The sequence below is a fragment of the Mustela putorius genome, unplaced genomic scaffold (assembly GCF_011764305.1).
Source record: "Mustela putorius furo isolate JIRA1106 unplaced genomic scaffold, ASM1176430v1.1 tig00002057_pilon_pilon_pilon, whole genome shotgun sequence".
Taxonomy (NCBI): domain Eukaryota; kingdom Metazoa; phylum Chordata; class Mammalia; order Carnivora; family Mustelidae; genus Mustela; species Mustela putorius.
The window spans coordinates 102,550-128,791 of NW_025421936.1; the positions used below are offsets into that span (position 1 = coordinate 102,550).

Below are 26,242 nucleotides of genomic sequence, written 5' to 3' on the forward strand. Positions count from 1 at the left end.
TGTGTCGAATGATGCAGCTCTGTGCTGGGGCCAACCTGGGGAGGACTCCCACAGGCTTGCTCTTCCCACTGCTGCAGAGGCAGCTGAAAACAATGAGTTTTTCAGTTTGCATTATGTAGAGTGGAAAAGTCAACCATAAAGGTCATTCAATTTTTAAATGGGTTATTCCTCAGGATAAAAACAGTTCCAAAAAATAATTTCTGAGAAGTTCAACATATTTCTCCTTCCAGGTGCCTGGAATGTGATGGAATGTTGTTAAAATAAGTTCTGGCCCATCAGCATGCCAGACAGAAACTGGAAGTAAGCTGTTGCAGGTCCCCAAAGGCTCCGTCACAACCCTAAGGAGAAGACATATAACTTTCACTGTCCCAAAGTGATTATGTTTAAAAAAAAAAAAAAAAAAAACAGGCACAGGTGGAACATTTTAAATTACAGACTTTCAATGCAGGGGCAGTGGGGGCAGGGGGGGTGTCCCCCCCTACCCCCAAATGTTTCAGCTATATATAGTGACTTACCAAAGTGACTCATCACAAGTACCTACAAGGCGACTGACAGGTAACTGACCGATGAGGAAGGTATTCGGACTGCTTAACAAAACCAACACAACTTAGAATCTTCATTATTAAGAAGAGAAAACCATTTATTAAACACTCTCCAGGCACCAAACCCGCTAGGCACTGTCACACGATCTACTCATCACAAGGCTGCCAAACTCAGTGCAGAAACTGAGGCTGAGTAAGTCACCTAAGGTCATGCAGCACCAGAAACTGGATTCCAATTAGGTCTGACATCAAAGCCCACCCCAGCTTGCTGCAATGCTTCAGAACCTAAGCTTTGTGATGATCAATAAACTACATGCTTAACAATGTTTACACATCTCTGTTAGAATTCAGGGAAAGGTTTTTAAAAATGACATACACAAGGGGAAAAAATAATACAGGTTCTGGAGGCAGGCTGCCCAGGGTTCAAATCTTGGCTACTCCACTTGCAAGCTGTGTGACCTTGGACTCTTTTAGCTCCCCTGTGCCCATATTTCCATGCATTAAAATGGTAGCCATAACAGACCCTATCTCCTAAGGCAAATAAAGCATTTTGGTGTTGTTGTTCTTGTTTTGAGATTTTATTATTTATTTGACAGAGAGAGAGAGACAGGGTGAGAGGGAACACACACAGGGGGAGTGTGAAAGGGAGAAGCAGGCTTCCCACTGAGCAGGAAGCCTGGTGAGGATTAGATTCCAGCACCCTGGGAGCATAACCTCAGCTGAACAACTGAGCCACCCAGGTGCCCACAAATAAAACATTGAGAATCATTCCTGGCATGAGTTAAACCTCAGAAGGTGTGGGCTGGTGTTACTTCTTGCTGGGCACTAAATAGGGTCAGCAGCCTCAGGCCCACTGTTTTAGCAACTCATTTGCATAAACAAAGCCCAGGCTCAGCCACTTTGTGCTTACGCTATGGTTTCTTCCTGTCACTAACATCTCTCCTCACTCCTGCTCTGTGGCACTAAGCTCTGGGCCTCAACTTCCCATCTGTCAAATGAGGTGAGGAGCCCAGCTGATCTATCTGAGGTCCTTCCAGCTGGGCAACCTAGGATTCTTGGTAACTCAGGGCCCAGAAATTTCAGAACCATCCTAACACAAACATTACCAGATGACACCCACTCATTTTCCTCAGATCTTCTCTTCCGTATTATGTATAAATGCTTATTTTCATGGCAAATCTTCTCCAAGATCCCAGAGCTCCACGAGCACCTACAATAGGCTGGGCAGGCATCCCCAGTGCTGAGGCTGGGGACATGATGGTCAGAAGCTCTGACCTCCAGGGGAGACGGATTCCAAATCAAGCTGCTCTGATAAGCAGGTCCTCCCTGTTAGAGAGGATTTCAACAGAGCACAGTTAAGAGGAAGTGCAGGCAAGAAACTCAGAACTCGGCCCACTGGACAGAGGGCAGTAGGACAGTGGGCCGGAGGGGTGACAGAGGGATGGAGAGGAACGGCACGATCAACAGAGGCCAGCCAAGGCAGCACTGATGCTCAATGTGAGAGGGTGGGCTGGGGACACACTGTGAAAATGGCTTCACAGGCAGGAAGCAAGCCCAGCTCAGCACAAAGCAAAGTCCTGAGCAGGAACCTTCTGGGACCAGGTTGGACACTAAGGTGAGCTGAAAATGGCTGTGGGACCCAGTGCAGTCTGAATCTCACCCATGCCTCTCACAGGCTGGGTGACCCCGGACCAGTTATGCTACGTCCTTTAATGTTTCCTAAAGGGTATATTCACTCCATAACCCTGAGCCATGTTCTCATTTCGGTGAGTGTGGGAGGCCGCAATAAGGCTTGAGACGAGAACCAAACCAGACCCTGACTTGTGCCTCCTTTAAAGTCCAAATAACCTAACAAAAGGTTTAGGACGGGAAAAGTTGAGTAGCACTGGGAAAGAGTCTGTGCTATGTGTTGTGCGCTCGCCTACGTGACTTCCCACACGCTTACTAAACAAATGAGAACAATTCGGTTGGGCTAAAAAGTTCGTTGCTGGTCCTTGCTGCCTTAGTACAGCCCATAAATGACTTTCAGGTTTGCTGTATTTGTACTGGCATCAGCCATTTGGCGTCATGAGGAACCGTAGTTGCTTAACTAAACACAGATGTAATGTCACTATATATATGGCCTTAATGCTTTGAATAAACTTAGCACTGTTGGACATCCTCCTCAGTGCTCCTCCTGCCCCCCATCTCTTTGCTTCTCGAGTTCTTTTCTTCATCCTCTTACCCTCATGTTCCTGGCTGATTTGTTGTGCCGGTCACGACAGGTGAGGATCTGATGGTGCCCACAATCTACAGAGATCCAATATATACAACTAGGACAGCCTGGAGGGGGGTGGGCAACCCGGGCTGGACAGGGAGTTAAGAAGGAGTCAGGAAGGGCACCTGGGTGGCTCAGTGGGTTAAGCCGCTGCCTTCGGCTCAGGTCATGATCTCAGGGTCCTGGGATTGAGTCCCGCTTCGGGCTCTCTGCTCAGCAGGGAGCCTGCTTCCTCCTCTCTCTCTCTCTGCCTGCCTCTCTGCCTACTTGTGATCTCTCTCTGTCAAATAAATAAAATAAAATAAAAAATCTTAAAAAAAAAAAAAGGAGTCAGGAAGAAGTCATTCCCACCCTTGAGGCATGGGTTGGTACTGACCAGAGACACTGGGCAAGAGACAGTGTCCTAGGACTGCTGTAAGACTAGCCGGGTCCAGGCAAAGCACCTAACAGTGTGTAGATGTAACCCATCTGTAAAAGGTGGACGGGGGGTGGTGGTTGCAGCTGGTTGAGCATCTTACTCTTTGTTTTGGCACAGGTCCATTCACCTGGCCCATTCACCTGTGCCTGCATGTGTTCTGTGGTGTGCTCTTTATCTCTCTCTCTCTCAAATAAATAAATCTAAAAAAATAAAAAAAGGAAGTCAGGAAGGATCAGGAGACCTGCTGTTAAGGTCCCAAAGACTCCACCCTCCTCAACTAGCCTCCGGAAATAAAGTAAGTGGATGCCCAGGAGCCTCCTGGACACAAAACTTTCCAAAGCAAAGCTTTCAATTTCATACTGGAGAAAAGGTTGCTGTGCAAATTCAAGACAAAAAACCCGGCCAGGGTGGGGTGGGTTTGGATGGGGTTGGCCCTGTAGGGCTCTGGCCACTAAATGCCCACTGCCCAAGCCAGGAGCCTGGAGTCTGTGCAGCCAGTGCTTCCTGAGGCTTCCACATCTTGGCCTCGCCCTGAAGTTTCCTCCTGGAAGCTCCTTACCCAGGGAGGCCACCTGTGAGCACCCCCTCACACACACCCCAGCTTCTGCCCCTCCATCCAGCTGGAGTGAAGGATCCCCAAGCCTGCTCTCTCTGGTCTCTCCTGCACAGAGAGGAGTATGTGCCCCGGAAAGGAGGGCCCCTGAGGATACCTGAGTCCCTGGCCCGAAGACAGCTGTCTTGAGAATGTGGGGTTTTGGTGCTCTAGGCACAGCAGTTCCTAGAGGAAACAGGGTAGGGAGCTCCAAGGTGGAGGGGAGTCCCGGGAGTCTGGGATCGCAGATGCCAGTGGCCCCCAAGTGGAAGGGTTTCAGTGACTCCAGAGGTGAGAGGGGTCAGGGCTCAGGCCTGGAGGTGGACAAGGACCTGTGGGGTAGGGGGCCGGAGATGGAAGTGATCCCAGGGTGGTCGCAGGCCCAAAGTAGAGGTGTGGGGGTGGGGGTGGGGGGAAGGGGTCCATGGGCCAGAAAGGAATGGTATCCTGGGGCTCCTGGGTAAAAGGCAGTTGAGGTGGAGGGGGCCCAGTGGGGCCCAGGCTGTGCAGGCAGAGCCAGCTCCTCTCGGGTTGGGGAGCCCAGCGATTCTGAGGGACAAAATTTTCCATCAAGTTCTGGAAAAGAAGCCTGTCAGCACAGGCGTCTCTCCGGGGGTCAGACAAGCCCAGTGGTGCTGGGCTCCTTGATGTCAGTAGGGCCCCACGGGTTCCCTGGATACAGAGAAGTGGAGCAAGGGCTGTGGGGCAAGGGCTATGGGGCGTAGGAGCACCAGGCCAGCAGGAACCTGTCCGCCAGGCCCCCCTCCCGCTCCCTTGGACGAAGCAGCAGGTGGCAGCGGGCAGGAGGGACACAGCCTCCCTCTCTCCCTAGCGCCCCTACCCCTCCCCAGCCCCTCAGTACCTGAGTCAGCGGGGCACCGATGCACTCCCCCGCACCCTGCCCCGCCAGCCCAGAACCCCTGCCTCCCTGGGAGGCGCTTCTTGCGCAGTGAGTTCGCTGGGCCCGCAGAAGGCGGTGGGCGGGGCAGGCAGGTGCGAGCGCGCTGCCGTGGGTGGGGGGCAGCAAACAGCGGTGCAGGCCTCTGCAGGCCCGCGCGCCGTCGCCCAGCCTCCTGTCTGTCCTGTCCGGTGAGGGGCCTGGCTGTGCCCCCTGTCGGTTCCTGCTGCTCTTCTGCTGACTCCAGGACCCCAGTCCCCCGCCCAGTCCCGGCCTCCCTGCCGCTGCTTGAGCTCCAGGCTAGGCCCGCTGCTGCTCCTGGGCGGCCGAGCTGCAGCCCCAGTGTGGTGTGGCTGGCCCTTTTCTCTCCCCAGGGCACAGTGGAGCCGTGAGGGAAGGCCTGAGGGGATGTTCTGTCTGCTCAGTGCCAGTGTCCAGGGGTCTCTCTACCTGGTGGGCTCCACCCATGGCCATCTTGGAACCCCCGGAATCCCCTTCAGAGACCAGGTGAAGCCCTCCTTGGGGAATCCAGGCTCCTGGGACCAAGGCGAGTTGATCTTGTGTACTGCTGTGTTTGTTCCCTGGCCTGGCATGGATTGACAGTTGCTGAATTGATCTATTCTGGGGTCATCAAGGGCAGAGGAAAGAATTCAGGGCTGGGATCCCCAGGCCTGGGGTCCACACAGGCTTGGAGCACTCTTGGCTGTCCCCGGTCCCAGGACAGCCTCCCGTGGCGCTGAGGCAGAGAGTGTGGCAGAGAAACCAGCTCTTGGTCCCTAAGCTGCCAACGCACTGGAGAATGCATGGGGTCCCTTTCCTGTGAGGGGATGGGAGCCACACCAGGCGGCAGAATGCGAGAGTCCTGCTATAGAGCCTGAGATACTCCCCTGAGAGAGGTATAAAGGCCCCACCCGTGCCCTTTGATACACGCCCTTGTTTCAGAGCCTGCACCAAACTCTCGCCCCAGAGAGGTGCGCGAAGGCCCAGCCTGGTGCTCCCGGACCTGTGCCCCATTCTCAGAGCCTGAGACCCGCGCGCGAACCTCTGCCTTCCCTGAAATTGGTGCGTGCAAGGTGGGCGCTCTTAGACCCAGAAAGACCAGGCACTCCCAGCCCGGGCCAGCGGGAAAATCTCAGTGTGCGATTGCTGCTTGGAACCTCTCTAGCGGTCTGGAGGTGCCCAAAGCTGCTGCTGCCGTGCTTTTGGGTACAAGCAAAAGATCCTCCATCCCCAGGGACAGCGACTTGGAACCTGCTCTGCCAGCGGCCAAGGGGGAACTTATTTGGGCTCTGCAGCCAGACTGAGGCTTCTCTCTGAGAGGGAGATCAGGGTGCGGTTTGTTTTCCTCTAAAACTACAAAAACCATCAAAAGCGGTCAAAGTGAGAAAAAAAAGTGAACAAACAAAAAACCGCCAGAGAACAAAAGCCTGAAAAAAAAAAAAAAAGTTTCCTCAGAGCCCACCCCCTTGAGGTGGGAACATCATTGTCAGGGAACATCATTGTCAGGGAACATCATTGACTGAAAACCCACATGGCAGGCCCCTCCCCCAGAAAACAAACCAAGAAAGAAAAAAAAAAGAGAGAGAGAGAGAAAAAAAGTACTACAAGAGAACTACCACTACTTCATAGGAAAACTTTTATTTTTCATTCATTCCCACTATTCTGGTTCTTTTTTTTTTATATATAGGTAATTTTTTTAACCCCAGCAGGATGGTGGAATGGGACATGGCTGAGTGCCTCCCTGGTCTGACCTTGTGTGACTCCCTGCGCACAAGGGTGCCTGCAGCTGCCCCCTCTGGCTGGGTTCTTTTGCGGCAGAGCCGGAGGGCACCAAGCGTGTGTCTGTCCCAAAGTCCTGGGCACCACATCACAATGCCTTCCTGAGAAGCAGAATCAAGGACAGTTGCTGATTTTTTTTCCTTCCCACCAAAGGTAGCTCATACACCATCTTTGGAAGTTGGAGCCCGGGGGCGCCTTGTGTGGCTCAGTCGGTTAAGTGTCTTTCTTCATCTCAGGTCATGATCCCAGGGACCTGGGATGGAGGGTCCCACACATTTGCCTCCCTGTCTCCAAAGTGGAAAGCCTGCTTCTCCTTCTCCTCTGCCATTCCCCCCACTTGTGCTTTCTCTTCTCTCCTTGTGTCAAATAAGTGCTCATAAACCATCTTTAAAAAGTTTGGGCCAGGGGGCACCTGGGTGGCTCAGTGGGTTAAGCCGCTGCCTTCGGCTCAGGTCATGATCTCAGGGTCCTGGGATGGAGTCCCCCATAGGACTCTCTGCTCGGCAGGGAGCCTGCTTCCCTCCCTCTCTCTCTCTGCCTGCCTCTCCATCTACTTGTGATTTCTCTCTGTCAAATAAATAAATAAAATCTTTAAAAAAAAAAAAAGTTTGGGCCAGGGACGCCTGGTGGCTCAGTTGGTTAAGCTGCTGCCTTCGGCTCGGGTCATGATTCCAAGGTCCTGGAATCGAGTTCCACATCGGGCTCCTTGCTCAGCAAGGAGCCTGCTTCTCTTGCTGCCTCTGCCTGTCTCACTGCCTGCTTGTGTGTACTCTCTCTCTATCTCAGGCAAATAAAATCTTTAAAAATTTACCTGCATCTTTCCCAAAATCTACTTGTCTTCCAGCCTTCGTGACCATAATGAGTCTATAAATTTTCAATAGACAGTGTGAACTTACACTTGCTAATATTTGCAAAACATGCACCTCTTTCAATCTCAAAGAAAAGCTTCACACCGCAATGGTCTCTAATCTCCAATTAGGTTCTGTTCCGGGATCCCACTGGAATTCTATGCGCCTGTCCCCTAAGATGCCATAAATTGTGGTCCAGTTTCCCAGCCAGCCAAGGAAAGCACATGGGAAATCTTGCTGAAGTATGAGTAAGAGCCAACGAAAGGGAACATATTTATCTGCCTCCAATGCTGGGACCTGAGGAAAGCAAGTTTCATTACAGACAAAGCAGGAAGGAGGTGCAGATTGCTTTTTATGTCACTCTGGAGTGGAGGTCTGCTCACTCACAGAAGCTCAAAATCTTCACAAAGGACAATGCCCCCCACCCCCAAAGTCAGCTGGGGATTCTCAGGAAAACTTTAATTGAAAGTATTACAGATTCTCCAACTTCCCAAAATGCAGGAGGAACATCTACAAGCAAGACTGTCACCACTTTTAGACAATTATACTTATTTACCTTTTTTCTTCCTAGAAAATCATCCTCTCTCCCAATCCATGATCTTCTTTTTGTAACAGTTTCCTAAAGAAGGAAACAGGTGTCCTCCCATTTCAGTTCCATCCAAAATAATAAAATAAAAATCTTTAAAATTAAAAAAAAATTGTGATTTGTTGAGACAGAGCACATAAGCAGAGGGACAAGCAGACTCTCCCACTGAGCAGGAAGCCCGATTTGGGGCTCGATCCCAGGACCCTGAGACTATGACCTGAACCGAAGGCAGATGCTTAACCAACTGAGGCACCCAGGAAGCCCCCAAATAATTCAATTTTTAATCACTTTGCCATAGACACTTTTGGGTGGCTTTGAAACACCAGAATCTCATTGACTTATCAGTGTCCTCTTCACCATCTCAGAAAAGGACTGGGTGCCTCTTAGAGGCCTCTCTCCCCTCCTGACCCAGGTCCCAGCCAAAGGTCCTTCACATTAGAGTATGAGGAACTGAGCGGGATGGGGTGTGGAAGCACCCTGGGGTGGGGTGGGGGGCTCTGGGGCCCTCCCACTCCCAACTTCAAAGACAGCGCCTGCTTTCCCCTGCCTCATATAGGTACCCTGGGTTTGCCCTCTTTAAGGTTCCTGGTTGCTGCAAAGGTCTGAAAATCTCCTAAGTAGCACAAAAGCCATCATGTGTTTAAAGGAAGAAAGATAAAGCTCCCCAGAATGAGCCAGCAGCTCTGGGCTTCCCCGCACATCTTTCCTGTCCCTCAGAACCCTGGGAAGGAGCCCCTTAGTGCAAAGTCACAGGGGGAGCCCACGCACAGCCCAGGCCTCCTGCCCCAGGTCCTCTCCAGCCATAAACTGACCCCCTAGCCCCTTCCAAACTGTCTACAGCCTCAAACCACTGACGTGCGGTTCAGCACCCATCTCCAGAGAGCAGGATGCACGTGGCTTCCCGGCACCCATCCCTGGCCGCTCCCAAAGTCACCGTGGGAATGTCGCAGCAAGGAGACAGGGAATCGATTTTTATCCTCTGGGCTGTCTTCCCTCGTAGCCCCTCAGGAGTCCCCACGCAGCAATGCCGCGTGGGCCCGACTGCTCTGAATCCACTTCCCCCGAGGAATCCGCTTTTCTTCAGCGTCTGTGTCTGCAAACCCGGCTCCTCTAACACCCCCCACCAAACGTACCAAGAACCAACTGGGGAAGAAGTTCATTTCTGGCCGACAAGCCTTTAATCCCTGAGAGCTGTGGCTGATGCGGGAGCAGCTTTTCTCCAAATGGTGATTTCGATACGAGGTCCTTTTGCCTGCCGGCCCCCAACATCCCTGACGTGTGGCTCCCAGGGGCCTCCCGCGGCCAGGCCTGAGAGTGGAGCCCACCCTTGGGCTCATTTTCCACCGCGCTGAATCCAGGCAGCGGCCCCGTCTCACTACAAAGGGTGCTGAGTAACGAGGTGCCGCCACCAGGAAGAGAGGCAGCAGGTCAGACAGATCTGGAGAATGACACTGGCCTTCAATGGCCCCTCACAAGGGAAATACCATTAAGTAGCAGATCTGAATGTGTGTTCCACATTCACGCCATAAGGATGGGGTTTCTTCGAGCCCTAGTCAAAGGAACTCTTTCACCCGAGATCACTTGACCAATCGGTGACTCAGTTTCCTTATACTAAAAATGAGGATAATAATACCTCACAAGATTGTTATGAGGAGCACACACGTTACAAAGTGTTTAGAGGCACCTGGGTGGCTCAGTGGGTAAGCATCTGACTTCAGCTCAGGTCACGATATCAGGGTCCTGGGATAGGGCCGTGTCAGGCTCCCTGCTCAGCGAGGAGTCTGCATGTCCCTCTCCCTCCCTCTTCACTTCCTGCCCTCTCTCTCTCTCTCTCAAATATATAAATAAAATCTTTAAAAAAACTAAGTTCTTAGAACACTATCTGCACATAATACAGGACACACAAGCACTTGTTAAACAGATAAAAGGGTACAAGAGGCTGGCTTCCCTTCAGATTTCTAATAGGCTCCTGTCTGGGGGTCTCTAGCTCTTAGGAAGTGGGCAGGCCGCACAATCCCAAGGTTGTAGAGTTCCTCCGAGGCCAAGTTCAGTTTTCTATGCAGGACAGAAAACCTGTAAAATACATCCCAGACTTGCTTCGCTGCCTTCCTAGTAGGGAATCCGTTCCCTCAAGAGTGGTCCAACCTCTCTTCCACTATTTGGGATGTAGAAAACGTTTAGACATTTCTCCATTGGTGCTGATTCCATCCTCATTTTTAACAACCTAGCTGTGTGTTCATCTGGTCTTCTGTTAGTTCCTTTATTCAACAAACAGAGAGGACTCACCGTGTCCTACCTGTGACCAAGACATCCAGCATCTCATCCCACAAGGGAAACATATTATTAGCAAATGTGGCAGCAAAGAGGGATGGGGTAAGGCAGTGACATCTGAATCAAGACCAAACTAACAAGCAGAGCCTGCCATGAAGAACATTCCAGGTATGGGCCCCATAGGCATGAAGGCGGAAATGAATAGATTATGTGCAGACGGCAGGACAGGGGACTAAGGGGACACTGGAAAGGAAGGCTGCGGAGCAGCTGTCGGCATTGGAGGCCTTGCGAAGGACTCTGGAATTCCCTTTGGTTTCAGCCGGAAGCTACATGAAGGTTTAAGCGGGGAATCATCAGATTAGCCTATATTTGTAAAAATCGATCGCTCCTCTTCCACAGAAGAAATGGGGATGGGGTGGGGGTGTCCACGAGCCTAGAAGCTGGAAATGGAAGCAGATGACGTTTCCAATATCCTGGCCAAAGAGTGAGTCTGTCGCAGTGAGAGTGTCAAGATTTGCAGTTCTAAACTTTTTAGTAAAGTGGATTATTAAACACACAGCTAACTATTGCCCGGGGTTCCTACTTTTGTAATAAGTTTTTTTTCTGAAACTCAAAAAGGGGAGAGGGGCTCTCTGCACCACGTGCCAGTCGGGGCGGAACATCATCGTCACATTACAGGGTGTTTTCAGAGCCTGTTATCCTTTTAGTACGACATCCCTCCCACCCCGAGACAACACCGTGCCTCTTTCCGCCAACAGAAGTTGAGTTTTTCCCTTTCCCTCTTCCTTCTTTTGAGGGCAGAGCTCAGGGCTTCTCCAGAGATTCCATCCTAAGTTCATAGATCTCACCGAGCCGACCACATTCCCCTCCCTGTGTGGGCGCCAGGAAACGCCAGAAACATCTGTATCTGCACCTGAACATGGGACCTTGGATCCCAGCTACAGTTACTTGTGCTGTGGTAACAAGGACATCATGTGGCGTTTCAGGACATTTTCGTATATAAGGCCTCGGGTCGGGATGCTCAGGGTAGGAAAAGGGTGGGTCCGCCCCTGGGCAGAGTGGCATACCTCTCTCTCTCCTCCTGGCCTTTGCCCGAGTTGGAGATGCCCTGTTCCTTCCTCTTCACCTGAGTAATCATTATCTCTGCTTCCAGAAGCAGCTCAGGGGGCCACCTCCATCAGAGGGGCCACCTCCTCCCCAACCCCGCTGGACCAGGTGACCCTCCCCAGAATTCCATATAAATCCCTGTTAACGTTGATCCCACTGCTTCCCAGAGGCTCTTTCTCCTTGTCTTTACTTTGTCTCTCCTGCTGGACCCCAGGAGACAGGTCTCACTCATCATTTTATCCCAGCAGGGTTCAGTATGTTGCTGAATTAACACATGGCATGTCCCGCACATCGCTGGCAGCTGGATGAACTGGAACACAGTGTGGCAGCATGTACTGAAGCAGGGGTTCTCAGAGCACCAGGGGGTTCAGTCGGTGAAGCATCTGCCTTCGGCTCAGGTCATGATCCTAAGGTCCTGGGATCCAGGCCTGCACGGGGATCCCTACTCAACAGGGAGTTGGCTTCTCCCTCTCCCTCTGCTTCTCCCCTCCCTCTCAAATAAATACATAAAATCTTTTCAAAAAATAAATTTAAAATAAATTTTAAAAAAATTAAGCAGTTGTTCTCAGCTGCAGGTGATTTGGCTCCCCAGGGGACATATGGCAATGCCTGGAGAAACGTTTGGTTGATGTAATTGGAGGAAAGGGCGCCACTGGGCATTTGGTGGGGAGAGGCCAAATGGAGGTGGCCAACATCTGGCCATGCACAAGACAGGCCTCAGCAAAACATCACCCAGTCCACGAGGTCGACAGGGGAGACCCGCATCTAATCTAGGACCTGGAAAACCTTTTCCTAGGTTTACATGCTCAAGGGAAATGTATCTGTCCATCAAAACCACAAGAATGTCTGAAGCAGCTTATCCTCAGAAGCCCCAAACTGGATACCATGTAAAAGACCATTAACAGGAGAACGGATAACCGACTACAGTACCTACGTGATGGAAGACAACAGACGATCACGAAATTTAAGATGCCACATACGCGACAACAAGAAGGAATCCACAGATGTCCTGAGGAACCGAACCACCAGAGCAAGGTAACAGGCAAACTTGATCGCTGGTGATGGAAGAGAAGCAGGGGGCAGGGAGTGACTGACTGGGAAGGAGCAGGAGGGAACCTCTGGTGTGCTCAGAACGTTCCTGATCCTCATCTGGGTAGTAGTTACACACAGCGTGCCGCATGCTAGGACTCACGTGCTGTGTGTGTGTGTTACACCTCAGCAAGCTTTACCAAAGGCAACGGTCCTCTAAGAGCCCCAGCGGGCAGGAATCACACACTGGAGCAGGTCCTCCGAGCATGACTTTCTAAGGATTTCGGTGCACAGCCGGCAGGAGCATTGTAGATATGTTTCTGGAGACCTATTTCACCACGGACACCAAAAACCTTACAGTGGGTCCTTGATTCAATTCTGTTTCGGTCATTTTCTGCTAAGGATTGTGCTACAGATGTGCACACAGACTTAGGTTTCAAGAATATTTATCACAGCAGAACAAATACAAGAGGGAGGCAGCAACAACACTGACCCAGAGGAAACTGTGTGATACCGCGGACTCATTAAAATCGACATTTAAAAATGTAAATGGAAAACGACTACAATATATTAATTACAATTAAAGAGCAGGTCACCCAACAAGCTGACACCTAAGATATATGAAGAATATACTCAATATGATTAACTATGATTAGCTAAGGTCATGAGGGGTTATGGGATTTCTTAAAATTTCATCATTTTTTCCCTAAAATGTACATATATTACTTATTAATAAGAAAAAAATACACAATCACACTTCTTAAAAATAAAGGTGAGTTTTCAACTCTAAAACTGAGTACCAGGGGCGCCTGGGTGTTTCAGTGGGTTAAAGCCTCGGCCTTCGGCTCAGGTCATGATCTCAGGGTCCTGGGATCGAGCCCCTCATCGGACTCTCTGCTCAGCAGGGAGTCTGCTTCCTCGTCCCTCTCTCCGCCTGCCTCTCTGCCTACTTGTGATCTCTATCTCTCAAATAAAATAAATAAAATCTTTAAAAAAAATAAAATAAAACTGAGTACCAGACCCCACACAACCCCCAGATTCCCCATGGATTCAGAGCCCTGCTGCTTGCAGAAGCGCTCTATCGAAGCTCATCACAGTGGCTGAGACAGATTAAATAAAGAGATAACATTCCAGATTTCCTGTCTCTTATCCGACTGTGCAGATTGGTTACACAAATCCAAATCCATACATGCATTAGACCTCACTGAACTGCGTACGCCCTGAGAAAAAGTTACAAGCAATTCCCTGTAAAAATACAAAAGTATTTCTGACAGCAAAAGTTTTCAGATGCTGTAAAGAAAAGAAAAAAAAAAAAAAACTAAAAAGGCACGACCTTCCCTGATTAATCAAGTCTCCCTCCAGAGAAGGCTACCACTTCCCCAGGTCATCTCATCGCCTCAGACGAAACCATGTTTCTCTGTGAAGTGGAGGTGATCGCGGCTCTCTCGGAGTACTCGCAAAGGTTTGGCGTGATTATGAAACGGAACACTATGACTGGGGCCCGCTGGTTGTGGTCATTGTCATGCCCACAGCCTGAACACCACCTCCCTCCAGGAAGCTCCCTTCGCTGAATTCTGTGTGGTAGGGGCACGTGGCTGACTATTAGGGAGCACTGCATAAGGCATACCCTGTCGCTCGCCCAGACGCCCAGCTCCTCCCGGAGCCACCGAATGCCATACAGAGCTAAAGCTGGGAGCAGGGGCTCACCGTGGACACCAATGACGAGGGCCCAGGTACCTCAGCTCACAAACCCATTATGAGCATATACATTTAACTCTAACTTTAAGATGTTTCTCCTCTTACTTCTCAGTCAAAAAAGACTTTAAGCCGAGTAAACCAACAACAAACCCTAAGATAAAACATTTAACCATGTTAATTTCCAAAGCCCTATGGTCGTCTTCAGCTTCTCAAGGTCACACCTCCATGCTGAATGATTACCGAGGGTTGCTGACACGGTACACAGGAAAAAAAAAAAAAAAAAAACTCTTAGGATGTCCAGCCTCTAAGAGAAAAAGCAAACAGCTCAGAATCCAGACAGCCACGGCAAAGGAACCACCGACAAAGCCAAACACAGAGGGGCCCCTGAGCATCTGGGAATCTGCCTGTTCCTTTGCCTCCTCAGAGGGAAGGAGTCACAAGACTGCTCGGAATGGGAAATGAGAAGGGCAGAAGCCCGGAAACCAGCACGTCCTGAATTTCGTGCTGCTTCCAAGGAGTGAGCCCGCCTGCTGTGTCAGTTATTTACACAGTGGGCAGGTGAGGCTGACAGCTTGAAGGGGTTATTTTAGAGGGAGAGCTGTAAGTCTGATCAGGAGAAGGTTCTGGACCCTGGGGTCCCAGCATGCATCTTCAGCTTCCAGGCTGACCCTCCCTTCAGACGTGGTTTAAGAGGCAGCAGGGCAAGCATGGTCTTTTTGTATTTAAATCACCTCAAGGGGGCCCATATCTCCAGGCACAACCAGAAGCCAGGGAGGAGAGGGAAGGGGGAGAGGAGGAGAGGGTACCTCCACTCCTATCTGCTGGCTGCACTTCTGGAGCGCCTGATCCAGGAAGCTAAATGCGTGGACAGAACAGAAGGAAGAATCTGGGAAGACTGGAAGACTAGAAGAGCTGCTCGCAGACTAGTCTCAACCTGAACCACAGAAACACCTCTGCCTCCCTGCCCTCCTCCCCTCGGCTGGGCACCAGGTGCCTCCCTACTGCACTCCAGATGCAGATCCAAGCTCAGGGGTGCCCAGTGCCGATGCCTCTCTCCGGCGCAGGGAGTCTAGGGCATCAGCGGGACTCCTAGACAGCACCTGTGATCTCCAATTTAAAACCAAAACCAAAATCCCCAACCAGCCCAAGCCAGCACAAGCAATACATATTTATGTGTAAGACACCTATGCGCGCGCACACACACACACACACACACACACACACGCTTTTGCAGCAGAAGGCAGGCATGAAACCTGTTCCCTAAGTCCTTTGCTTTCCTCATCTGCTTCTAGCAGCAACAGCCATTTCTGCTACGGATTTTCCTATTCGAGGATTGATCACAGATCCAAATGCCACCATCCTGTTTGCCACCGTTTCCTACCCCACCGGCCCGCTGACATCTGTCAGTGAACCAGGGAACAAAGATGGAAGACAGGCCCAAGCTGCCTTCCTAAAGTGGAGTTATATTTGACACTTTAATAAACCTCAGAGCCTGAGCCTCTCTGCTCTCAGACTGGCCAGGGTGCAGCTCTCACTCTTACCAAACCCGTCCATCTCTCCCCCCCCACCATGGGGCACAAGGGTTCTCTCTGCCCGGCATCTATTTCCAGGCCTCATAAATCATATCCCATTGTTCCAGGCCATCTGAACTCATGCTTAATAAACCATCCACATCACCCTTCCGCCACCACCCCGAATTTCCCACAGGGAAAGACTGTTTCAAGAAGAAAAGGAAATTCTTCATTAGGGCTGGATTTTAAAAGCAAGCTTCCACAAAAAACTGGAAAACAAAATTGGGTATAAATACCATCCAATAACCACTAAATGTCTTTGGTTAAAGCACCTGCCTGCCTGTGATTCTCGGGTCCAGATGTGAGCTCAGTGCACATCCAAAGGAAGCAGAATTTGAACCTGATGCTAAATAACAAATGATCCTGAACTTCATGACCATTTAAGTGCCACAGTGGCTAGACTAAATTGCTCTGATGCAGAATTTCTCCCAAGTATAGGTTACTGAGAAACATAATATTGCTTGAAAATGTATTTAGGTGCGCTCATCCTTCTCAGACCAACACTCATGGCTCTTAGTCATAACCAGGCTTAAGCTAACACGATTCCCCTATTTTCCCCAGAGAGGGAGGGAAGCAAGAGGACATGTCTCTCATGGTCCAAGATCAAAAACTGGATCACAGCACTCACAGCATCAAGTCTGCCAAACCAGAGCTCTGGGTACGTACAATTCTTAAAGAGCTAATTGAATGGAAAACAGCCATCTGGGGCTGGAAACCCTTATGACATTCTGGGAAATGTATGGGGTTTAAAAGGATTATGCAGGGTGATGTGACTTTCAAAATTCCCAAACTCTGAACTGAAGCCTAAATGAGAATATGTTAAATTCACCCATGCCAAAACACAGCACAGTTGACTCGGACCCTAGAGCCCAGCTGTAGCTCAGGGTGTCCACACTGCAGCCTGTCCGTGGGAGGTCTGCAGACCACTCCCTGCTGAGAGAGTCCAGCCAACCCAATCAGCCTACCAGCAGGCTGTGGCACAAGGTCCAGATCCAAGCCCAGGCACCAGCCAGGGTTCCCTTTGGCCTGCCCTCCTATGGTTGAACAACAATCATGGAGAGCCACAGGGAGAGCGGCATTGGGTCCAGTATGGCCACTCCCTGGTCCTCCACAACACTGGTTTGCACACTCTTCAACACAAGAAAATGGTGTGCAGAAACAAGGGCCTGCCACAGTAGGCTGTCGAGCAAGGAACAGAAAGCATCAGGGGACAGGTGGGACTGCTGGCTGGTCTCCACCTCTCCCAGAGGGCAGAGGCCGCAGAGCTTCTGCAGGCTAAGCAGAGACATGTCAGAATTACCTTCCCAAAAAGTAGGCAGTAAAGGAGGATTTCAAGCAGCCACAACCGCCAGCAGGCCTGCGACCTCCAGATATCAGGGGCTTGACCATGACCGTGTCGGTAAGCAGAACACACAAGTGCCTTCTGGAGCGAGAGCAGACAGCTTAACGCTGATAACTGGTCCTCTCACTCTTCTCTGCTCTCAGCAAGTGATCCTGAAAGGCATGGACAATGTTGGTCAGATTCACTGGAGAAAACACGAGCCAGTGAAGACATCCCGGCTCACACTAGGCCTCCCTCCAAAGGCTGGCTGCCCCACCCCTGGCACCTGGGTAACGCTGCTCTGGGGCCATCCACACAAAACGATTTACGTACCCCCCACCCGCAACAAACACACACAGACACAGACACACACACACACACACACACACACACACACACACACACAAGCTGCATCGGGCTTTAGGAACCTAACTCAAACGCACCCCTAAGGAGCAACCCCACAGGTGTGACTGGGTTGGACACTCCCAGCAAGGGAGGGAAGGCCCCCCCTTGGGTCCTTGCCAGCGGCAGGGTGCCACCTGGGCCTCCTCCTCATCCTCTCCATCCGCGGGGAAGTCAGAGCGGCCCCACCAACCACCACCAGGCAACCAGATTGATTCTCCCACTTCAAATCCCCGCTGCCAGGGCCCCATCTGTGTGCTGACCTACAAGCCGCCCTCAAGCAGCCGGCCCGCGGAGCGTCTGGAGTTCTCCCAGCCCCGCGCTCACGCCACCCCAGGCCGCCCCCGTCCCCGCGGGCCGCGCCTTACCGCCAGTGTCCACGAAGCGCGGGGGCGGGCGGTCCCGCAGCGTGGCACTCAAACCCGTGCTGGCCTCGTCCTCGTCGGACTCCTGCGCTTCGGGGGGCGTCGGGAGGCAGCGGGGGGCCGGGGCGCTCGTGTTCGGCGTCCGAGGAGGCGGCCGAGGAGGAGCGCGAGGCGCCGGACGTGCTGTAGAAGGGGTTCCCGCCGCTGTCCGGGCCGGACTCGCCGAACACGTCGTCCCAGATGTGCAGGCTCTTGTAGCGCGCGCGGGCCGCCTCGAGCAGCGCCGGCGCCCTCCTCCGCGCGCTCCCGCCGACCTGGGCCATAGCCCCGGGCGCCGCCCGCGCGCCCGCCCCCCAGAGCGCCTCCCGGCCGCACGCGCTGGGCACTGGGCCCGCGCCGCGGCCCGCCGCCCCCCACCAGCGCAGCCCGCAGCACAGCGCCCGCCGCCCCGCGCCCGGCCGGCCCGCCGTCTGGGCCGCCTCGGGCCCAGCGCCCGAGGAAGCGCCCTCGGAGCTCGGGCGCCGCAGGCTGCAGGCCGCGGAGGGACGCAGGGCGCGAGGGCGGGAGGCAGGGGCTGCGGCCGGGCCCAGGCGCCGCCGCTACCGCCGCCGCTGCGTCTCCTCGGCGCCCGCTGCGTCCCCGCGCGCCCTCCCGCGGCACCCCGCGCTCCCAGGCCGACCTTCCCCGGCGGGAGCCGCCAGAGACCGACCCCGCCCCCTCGCACCTCCGGCCCGCCGGCCAATGGGGAGCAGGCCGGGGCGGGGCCTCGCGGGGCACGCCCCACATCCCTCGGCCGAGCGGGGCGAGGAGAGCAGCTGCGGAGGCGGCGGCCGCAGGGGGGAGGGCGGCCGGTGGCTTCCTCGCCTGCGGGACGTGTGGCCCGGGACGGCCACCCGCAGGCCCCGCGCGGCCCTGCAGGGGGAAGGGAGGAACCGAGTGGGTGTCGGGGGTTGGGGGGGACGCAGCCGGTCTTCTCGCCGCCCGAGCCGGCTCACGGAGCGTGAAGCCCGCGCTCTCGGTCCCCTTCCGCAGTCGGCGCCGGCGGCGGCGGGGAGCTGTCCGCCCCGGTGGTTCTGAACCAGGCGGTGCGGAAATTCCAGGTAGGCGCCCGGCCGGAGGGTCACGATTCCCGTGGCTGCTGTGGCTGCTGCTGCTTCGGTGCTCCACAACCGGCTGTGCCTTGAGCTCTTGCAAGCACAAGGGCTATCTGGCTTCCGGGAGCCTTGCTCTAATAAGGAGCCCGCCTCGCTGGTTCATTCCTGGGGTCATGTGGTGACTCAGTCTCGCTTCAATACCCCTGTAATTTGAGGGGGTCAACATCCGATCTTAGTCATTCCTCCCGTCTTTGACCTTTGTCATCTTTAAACTCAAAGTATTCATTACCTTCCAAATATTAATTACTCTAACACCACCACTGCAACATCTTCACCCATACATTTGACACACTTGTCTGTTAAAATACGGCACAATCACCCAGGCTTCAGTGTTCTGATAAACAATAGATCAGAAAGGTTTCATCATCCCTCTGCCTTGGCCAGGAGTGCGTGGCACTCATTCCATTGATGACGATACACATGATCAGGCGTTTCTTGCTCCTCTCTCCCTCCCACAATAATGCAATAAGTCACAATGATGGTAATTGGGCCATAAAGTCACTTGCACTCTGAAATAAAATAAATCCACAGAGATGTGAAGGGCTTGCAAATCCTACTGGGTATTAACTAAATAAGGATTACACGAAAGGGAAAGGCATATTGCTATTTCATGCATAAAGGATGCAGATGCATAAAGGGTGAAGATGTTGGGACCACCAGCTAAGGTCAGTTCTAACAGCAGGTGAGCAGCTTCTTCTGCTCTCGCCCTCCCCTCGCAAGCCCCTGTTTCCTCCTCCCAAACCAGAGTCTCTGTACCAGCATGAATTCCTGATCATCACTGAAAGATGATATATAAAAAGGAAAGGATTCACATGACATTGCTTTGTATATGAATTGGCTGATATACGTGAAATTGTTTGCAAAGCATTTCAACTCCGTTGGAAGAATTGTGTCACAGAAAAGAACTGGTTTCCAGCACTTCTCTATACTGTGTTAACCAGGGAAAGATTCTGAAGAGAGTTCATACAGGTAATCAGACTTAAAATGGTCAATGACACATAGATTGAAGACGAAAAGTAAGATTGCGTAGCTCAAGTTCAAATTCTGCAATTAGGAATTCTGTAGTACTCCTCTCTAAAATTTAATGATATATATTTTTAAAAAAATAATTGAAAGGGATCAAAACACTGAAATACATAGGCAAGAACTCCTTCTCTTCTCCAGGCAGCCAATGTAAAAGTCAGCAGCTAATGTGAGTGTGTATTTTAAAAACAGTGGCTAGCTTTGCTACCCAGAGGAAGCAGGAAGTAGAGCAGTAACAGTTACAAGGATGGAATCAGTCTTCCATTGTGCCAAATCTGCATTTGTATGATGCTAATCCCAAAGAAACCTTAGAGTCTTTGTGCTTATGAGCTCTCAAGTGCTTGTAGCTCACAGAGCATGCAACACTGGGAGAGGATTATATGGTCACAAAAGAAACAGACTGGGAAATCAAATTGTTATCCAATCCCTGGCCCAACAAAATGAGATGGCTATGTCCATTTAGAATCAAGGGTTTAGCAACCAAGTGCTACTTTGTTTAAACAAATGTCTCCGACCAAGAACAGTAAAAATACTTCAGACTTTAAAAACAGGTGGCTGATTCTCCTTGTGAAAGGAGGGGAGGAAAGGGAAGAAAACAACTGGAAAACAAAAACCAAAAAACTTTCCCATCTGCTTGGCAACCTCCTACTCGATGCTATGATTATGGTTCTACATCATTCATTAAGTTTTACAAGTAATGTTTTCTGGGAGGATAATTATAGAACCAGCATTATACTGAGATCTTTTAACTTTGAGTCATTTAAACACATCTTCCAAATAATACAACTTTGTAATATAATTAATTTTAAGATTAATATTGAGCTTTTGGTTCATAGTCTGCACAAAAGGCTCCAGGGTAGTAAGAACAACCCATTTCTGTAGTAGATTCCTAGGCTTTGTTAAGCCAGAGAGGTTCATGCTCTTGTGAAACTGGGGATAATCGCCATATTTCATTGAGTCTTGGCCTTCTTTCCTGGTATAGTTTTGATGAAGTCCCAGAACCTAGGTGGGGTTCGGTGGGGTGAGGTTCGGAGCCGACGGCTAAAGAAAGAATTCTTAAGACGTCTCTGGTGCAAAAAGGTGGTTTATTAGAGCACGGGGACAGGACCCGTGGGCAGGCAGAGATGCAGCTGCCCAGGGCCTCTGAGGAGTGGCTGGTTATATACACAGGAGTTGGGTAGGTGAGGACAAAGGGGTGTTCAGAAGGGCTATTGGGGTAAAGAAGACTATCAGGATATTGAAGGCCTGGTTACTATCAAGCCAAGGCCACTTTCCCTCTAATGAGGCACTAACATAAAGACAATTGGGAGTCTCCTGGTGGAATGTTACATTCCTGCTATTAAACGTCCTTGTTAGTGAGATTTAGGTCTTAAAAGAAATTTAACTTTATTTACTTTTCCTTCTACCTCCATCTCCTTCGGTTTTTTATGGAGGGGAGGGTGACGTTAGGGCTTGAGGAACTGAGTTATGTGTCCTTGGAAATTGGGCTATTGATAAGACAACTTCTTTGTAGTAAATCTCAAGGACATTTGTAAACCAAGAGAGACTCCTGCCTTGCAGGACTGTGATCTCTGCAAGATAACCATTTGCTCTTCTTTTAGGGCCGTCAGGGGTGCCTGTGAAATGTGACACATATTACCAAGGGGAGTGGGTGGAGAGGGGGTGCAAGGCGCCAGCCCCTGCTCCGTTCTCAGCCAGCCTCCTGTTCCCTCATCAGTTTAATAAGAAACAAAAAAATGCTACCATTCAAACTATGATACAATGTTTTCTTTTCATTAATATTTTAATTAAAATGTATTCAAAAAGCTCTTTGGTAAGTATTTAGACAGATTTTTATTACATATGGCCTTAATGCATACATAAAATAAAAGTTAAAATTGTTGGTTAACGTTTTTCCAAACCTCACATTAAGAATCTCACTACTTTTATTTACTTTCTAACTGAGAGATTTCAGTGCCCAGATTTTTCTCACAATATGTTCCTCTGAGCCACCCAGAGCTTCTGTCATGCTGCACTTAAAAAATTATTATTAGACATATAGCTGACATTCAATGTTAAATTAGTTTCAGGTGTACAACATAGTAATTTGACAATTCTATACATTACTCAGTGATCACCACAGTAAGTATATCATCACGTCACCATATAAACTTATTATAATATCATTGGCTGTATTCCCAATGCTGTACTTTTCATCTCCAGATGAGAACAGGAAATTATTTTATTTATTTTATAACAGGAAATTTGTACCTCTTAATCCCCTTCACCTATTTCACCCATTTCACCCATCCCCCATCCACCTTCCCTCCCATAACCACCAGTTTGTTCTTTGTATTTAAAAGTCTATTTCTGTTTTTTTTTTTTTTTGTCTGTTCACTTGTTCTTTTTTTTTATATTCCATATAGAAGTGAAATTACAGGGGCCCCTGGGTGGCTTAGTGGGTTAAAGCCTCTGCCTTTGGCTCAGGTCATGATACCAGGTTCCTGGAATCGAGCCCCAAGTCGGGCTCTCTGCTCGGTGGGGACCCTGCTTCACCTGCCCTCTCTGCTCTGTCTCTCTGCCTACTTGTGATCTCTCTCTCTCTTTCAAATAAATAAATAAAATCTTAAAAAAAAGAAAAAAAAAAGGAAGTGAAATCATATGGTATTTGCCTTTCTCGGTCTGACATTTCTCTTAACCTAATACCTTCTAGATCCAGCCATGTTGTCACAAATGGCAAGATCTCATTCTTTTTTTATAGCTGGATAATATTCCATTATATATCTATATACACCATATCTTTACCCATTCATCTACTGATAAACACCTGAACTGCTTCCATATACTGGCTATTATAAATAGTGCTGCAGAAAACCTAGGAGGGCATATATCTTTTTGAATCAAATGTTTTTATTTCCTTTGGGTAAATATCAAGTACTAGAATTACTAAAGCATATGGTAAATCTATTTTTAATTTTTTGAGGAACCTCCATACTGTTTTCCACAGTTGTTGCACCAATTTACATTCCCACTAAAAATGTACAGAGGTTTCTTTTTCTCCACATCCTGGCCAACACTTGTTCTTTCTTGTCTTTTTAGTACTAGCCATTCTGACAAGTATAAGGTGATAGATCTCCCTGTGGTTTTGATTTTATTTTCCTGATGATGATTGATATTGAGTGATATGAGCTTTTCACATGTCTATTGGATGTCTGTATGTATTATTTTTTGGAAAAATGTCTATTAACTCCTCTGCCCATTTTTCAATTGGATTATATGTTGGGGTTTGGGTTTTTGGGGGGGGTGTGTGTGTGTGTGTGTGTGTGTGTGTGTGTTCTTTACATATTTTGGTTATTAATCCTTTATTATATTTATCATTCACCACTATCTTCTCCCATTCTGTAGGTTCCCTTTTGGTTTTGTTGCGGGTTTCCCTTACTGTGCAAAAGCTTTTTATTTTGTTGTAGTCTTAATAATTTATTTTTGTTCTTGTTTCCCTTGCCTAAGCAGACATACCCACAAATAATGTTGCTAAACCAATCTCCAAGTGATTACTGCTTATTGTCTTTTAGAAGTTTTATGGTTTCAGGTCTCTCATTTATTCATTTAATTTTTTTTTTTAAGTAAGCTTTACACTGAATGTGGGACCTAAACTCACAGCCTCAAGAATAAGAGTCACATCCTGTACAGGCTGAGCAAGACAGGCACACCTCACACTTCACATTTAGATCTTTGATCCATTTTGAGTTTCTTTACGTGTATGGTAAAAGAATGTGGTCTAGTTTCATTCTTTTGCATATGGCTCTCCAGTTTTCCCAACACTGTTTTTGAGGAGACTTTCTTCTGTTACATATACTTGCCTCCTTTGTTAAAGATTAATTGACCATATAATTGTGGATTTATTTCTGGGCTCTCTATCCTGTTTCCATTGATTTATGCGTATATTTTCTCCCAGGACCCTACTGTTTTGATTACTATAACTTTGTAGTATATCTTGAAATCCAAGAAGCTGATACCTCCAGCTTTGTTCTCCTTTCTCAAGATTGTTTTGCATGATGCACTTCTTATAAAAGTATTCTGAGGTCATCCAAATTGCCACCCCTCCATTCTGCTTGGTTTGATGCTGGTGGGGTTTCTTTTTTTTTTTTTTTCCTTATCTGAGATTTTCATATAATAACCAGTTTATTTTCTTTCTTTAAATGGTCCTCAAAAGGCCTGTGGCTTGGCATGCCAAGGGATGTAGATGATCAGTTGTGCCCTAGGAGCAGTAACCACATGGAACAGGGTCAAGCTGTGGTAACTTTACAGGGACTTCCACCTGCTCAGCCCCAACTATAAGACAATTCCTGACATTGGAGATGTGAAAGAAAATGGGAGGGGAGGGGCATCTTAAAATCTATAAAATATGGCATATTGTCTCCTGTTTGTACTTTTACAATTTCTGATTTTGCAAATGGCCAAGCTGCCGCAGGGAACAAAAATGAGGTCCTAAAGTGGCAGAGACTGACCTGGCCAGCCCTGTACTGCACAGGCTATGCGTTACTGGATCAGTATGAATGGAGAAAGCAGGGGTGAGTCAGGGAAGCTGCTGCCTCTCCCTACATTGCCTTCATCACCCACAAGGAGGGGGCCCAAAGCCAAGGAGGACCTCCTGGAACTGAGACAGGGGAGGGGAAAAGAAAGCTGAACGATGCCACAGCTGCTGAACCATGACCAAAATGGGGGGGGAGAAGGCTGGAGGCAAATGTGCATGGTACACCGTGACATTTGGAGTCCTAGGTGACATAGAAGCTTAAGGATCCAACCTTGCTCAAACTGATTTTACATGATGATTTTATCTACTAATCAACCCAGAGGTGCAGAGAATGAAATAGGGCAATACTATAGAAAATGCTTGAGAGAAATCTCTCTTATGATTGAGATAACCTGATATTTCCATTTCCATTGATTCATTCATTCGTTCAACAATTATGTACTGAGTATTATGTATCAAATCCTCTTCTGAACACAGAATAAATCAGGAAAAAAGCCCCCCCACAAATACCATTTTTATAGCACATGCATTCAAAAATAGAAGAGAGAGAACAGACAGTAAATAAATAAATATATAATATGTCAGCTGTTGATAAGAAGTCAAAAGTAGAGAGGGACAGAAACTATGTTGATTGTGATGGTGCTGGTGCTGGCTGTGTGTGCAGTTAGGGGAGATTACTCTGATAAAAAGACATTGGCAGATCCTTGAGTGGATTCAGAGAACAAGACGGGTACATTTAAGAAGAGGAAACAAGTGCAAACCCCCAAGGGAGGCACGCACTTGCTGTACTCTGTTAGACAATAAGGAGGCTGGTGAGCGGAGGCAGAGACAGCTGAGTGAAGAGGTAGGAGATGAATTGAGAAGGAAGTTGAGTGTTAAATTTTGTAAGACTGAATTTTGTATTGAGTGAAGTGGGGAGCCATTGGAGATCTTAGAGCAGAGAAATAACAAGGTCTGACTTTTGTCTTAAACGGATTGCTTTAACTGCTGAGTGGAAAATAAACTAGAACAGAGCAAAAATGGAATCCAGAAGACCAGATAGGAGACTATTACAATAACTCAGGCTATAGAAGACGGTGTTTTGGACCACAGTGGGAGTAACTGAAGTGTGGAGAACTGGTCAGATTTAGAATATATTTTGAAGATAGAATCCACAGCTTCTACCAAAGAATTAAACGTGGGCAGTGAAAGAAAGAGATGAATCAAGAATGACTCTACAGTTTCCTGTTTGAGCTATTGCAAGACCAGCAGAGCTCGAGAAGAATAAGAGCTTGGTTTTGAACATGTTGGGTTTAACTCATCTAGGTAGATCTGGAAAGCAGGCAGTGGAAGAAAGCTCAAAATCCAGGTCTGGACTGGAGGTGGAGATGTGGAGTCATCATCAGGAGACAGATGGTAGAAGAGGGACAGTCACCAAGGACTCAGTGTAGACAGAGGAGAAGTCTGAGGTTGGGTCCTGGAGCACATTCATACTCAGAGATCAGGGAAATGAGAAGAAACCCCAAGTGGAGGGGCTTGTCCTCACTCAGAAGGGATTGGAGTAAGGGTTCCACCCAGGTAAACTTAGTGGGATTCTGTGGGTCTTCTTTCCTTACCGATTATTCTATTCAAGATTTATTTGACAGAGAGAGAGAAAGAGAGAGAGAGAGAGAGCGCAGGAGCACACACATGCAGGGGGAAGAGACAGAAGGTGAGGGAGAGAATCTCAATCAGATTCCCCGCTGAGCATGGAGCCTGACGTGGGGCTCGATTTCATAACCCTGAGCTCATGACCTGAGCCAAGATTCACATGCTTAACCACTTAGCCACCTACACACCCACCCAGTTTGTTTTTCTTTCTTTTTTAAAAATATTTTATTCATTTATTT

General features: G+C 49.3%; 1 long non-coding RNA gene across 2 annotated transcripts in view; it reads right to left on the minus strand.

The window, feature by feature from the left end:
* Nucleotides 1-17,997, minus strand: part of LOC123394228 — a 31,282-nt gene extending 13,285 nt beyond the window's left edge. For both annotated transcript variants that reach the window (XR_006608962.1, XR_006608961.1), the window contains exons 1-2: nucleotides 17,688-17,997; nucleotides 16,897-17,090 (exon numbers count right to left, since the gene is read on the minus strand). This is a non-coding gene — a long non-coding RNA (uncharacterized LOC123394228). The remainder of the gene's footprint in view (nucleotides 1-16,896; nucleotides 17,091-17,687) is intronic.
* Between the last annotated feature and the right edge of the window lie 8,245 nt (nucleotides 17,998-26,242).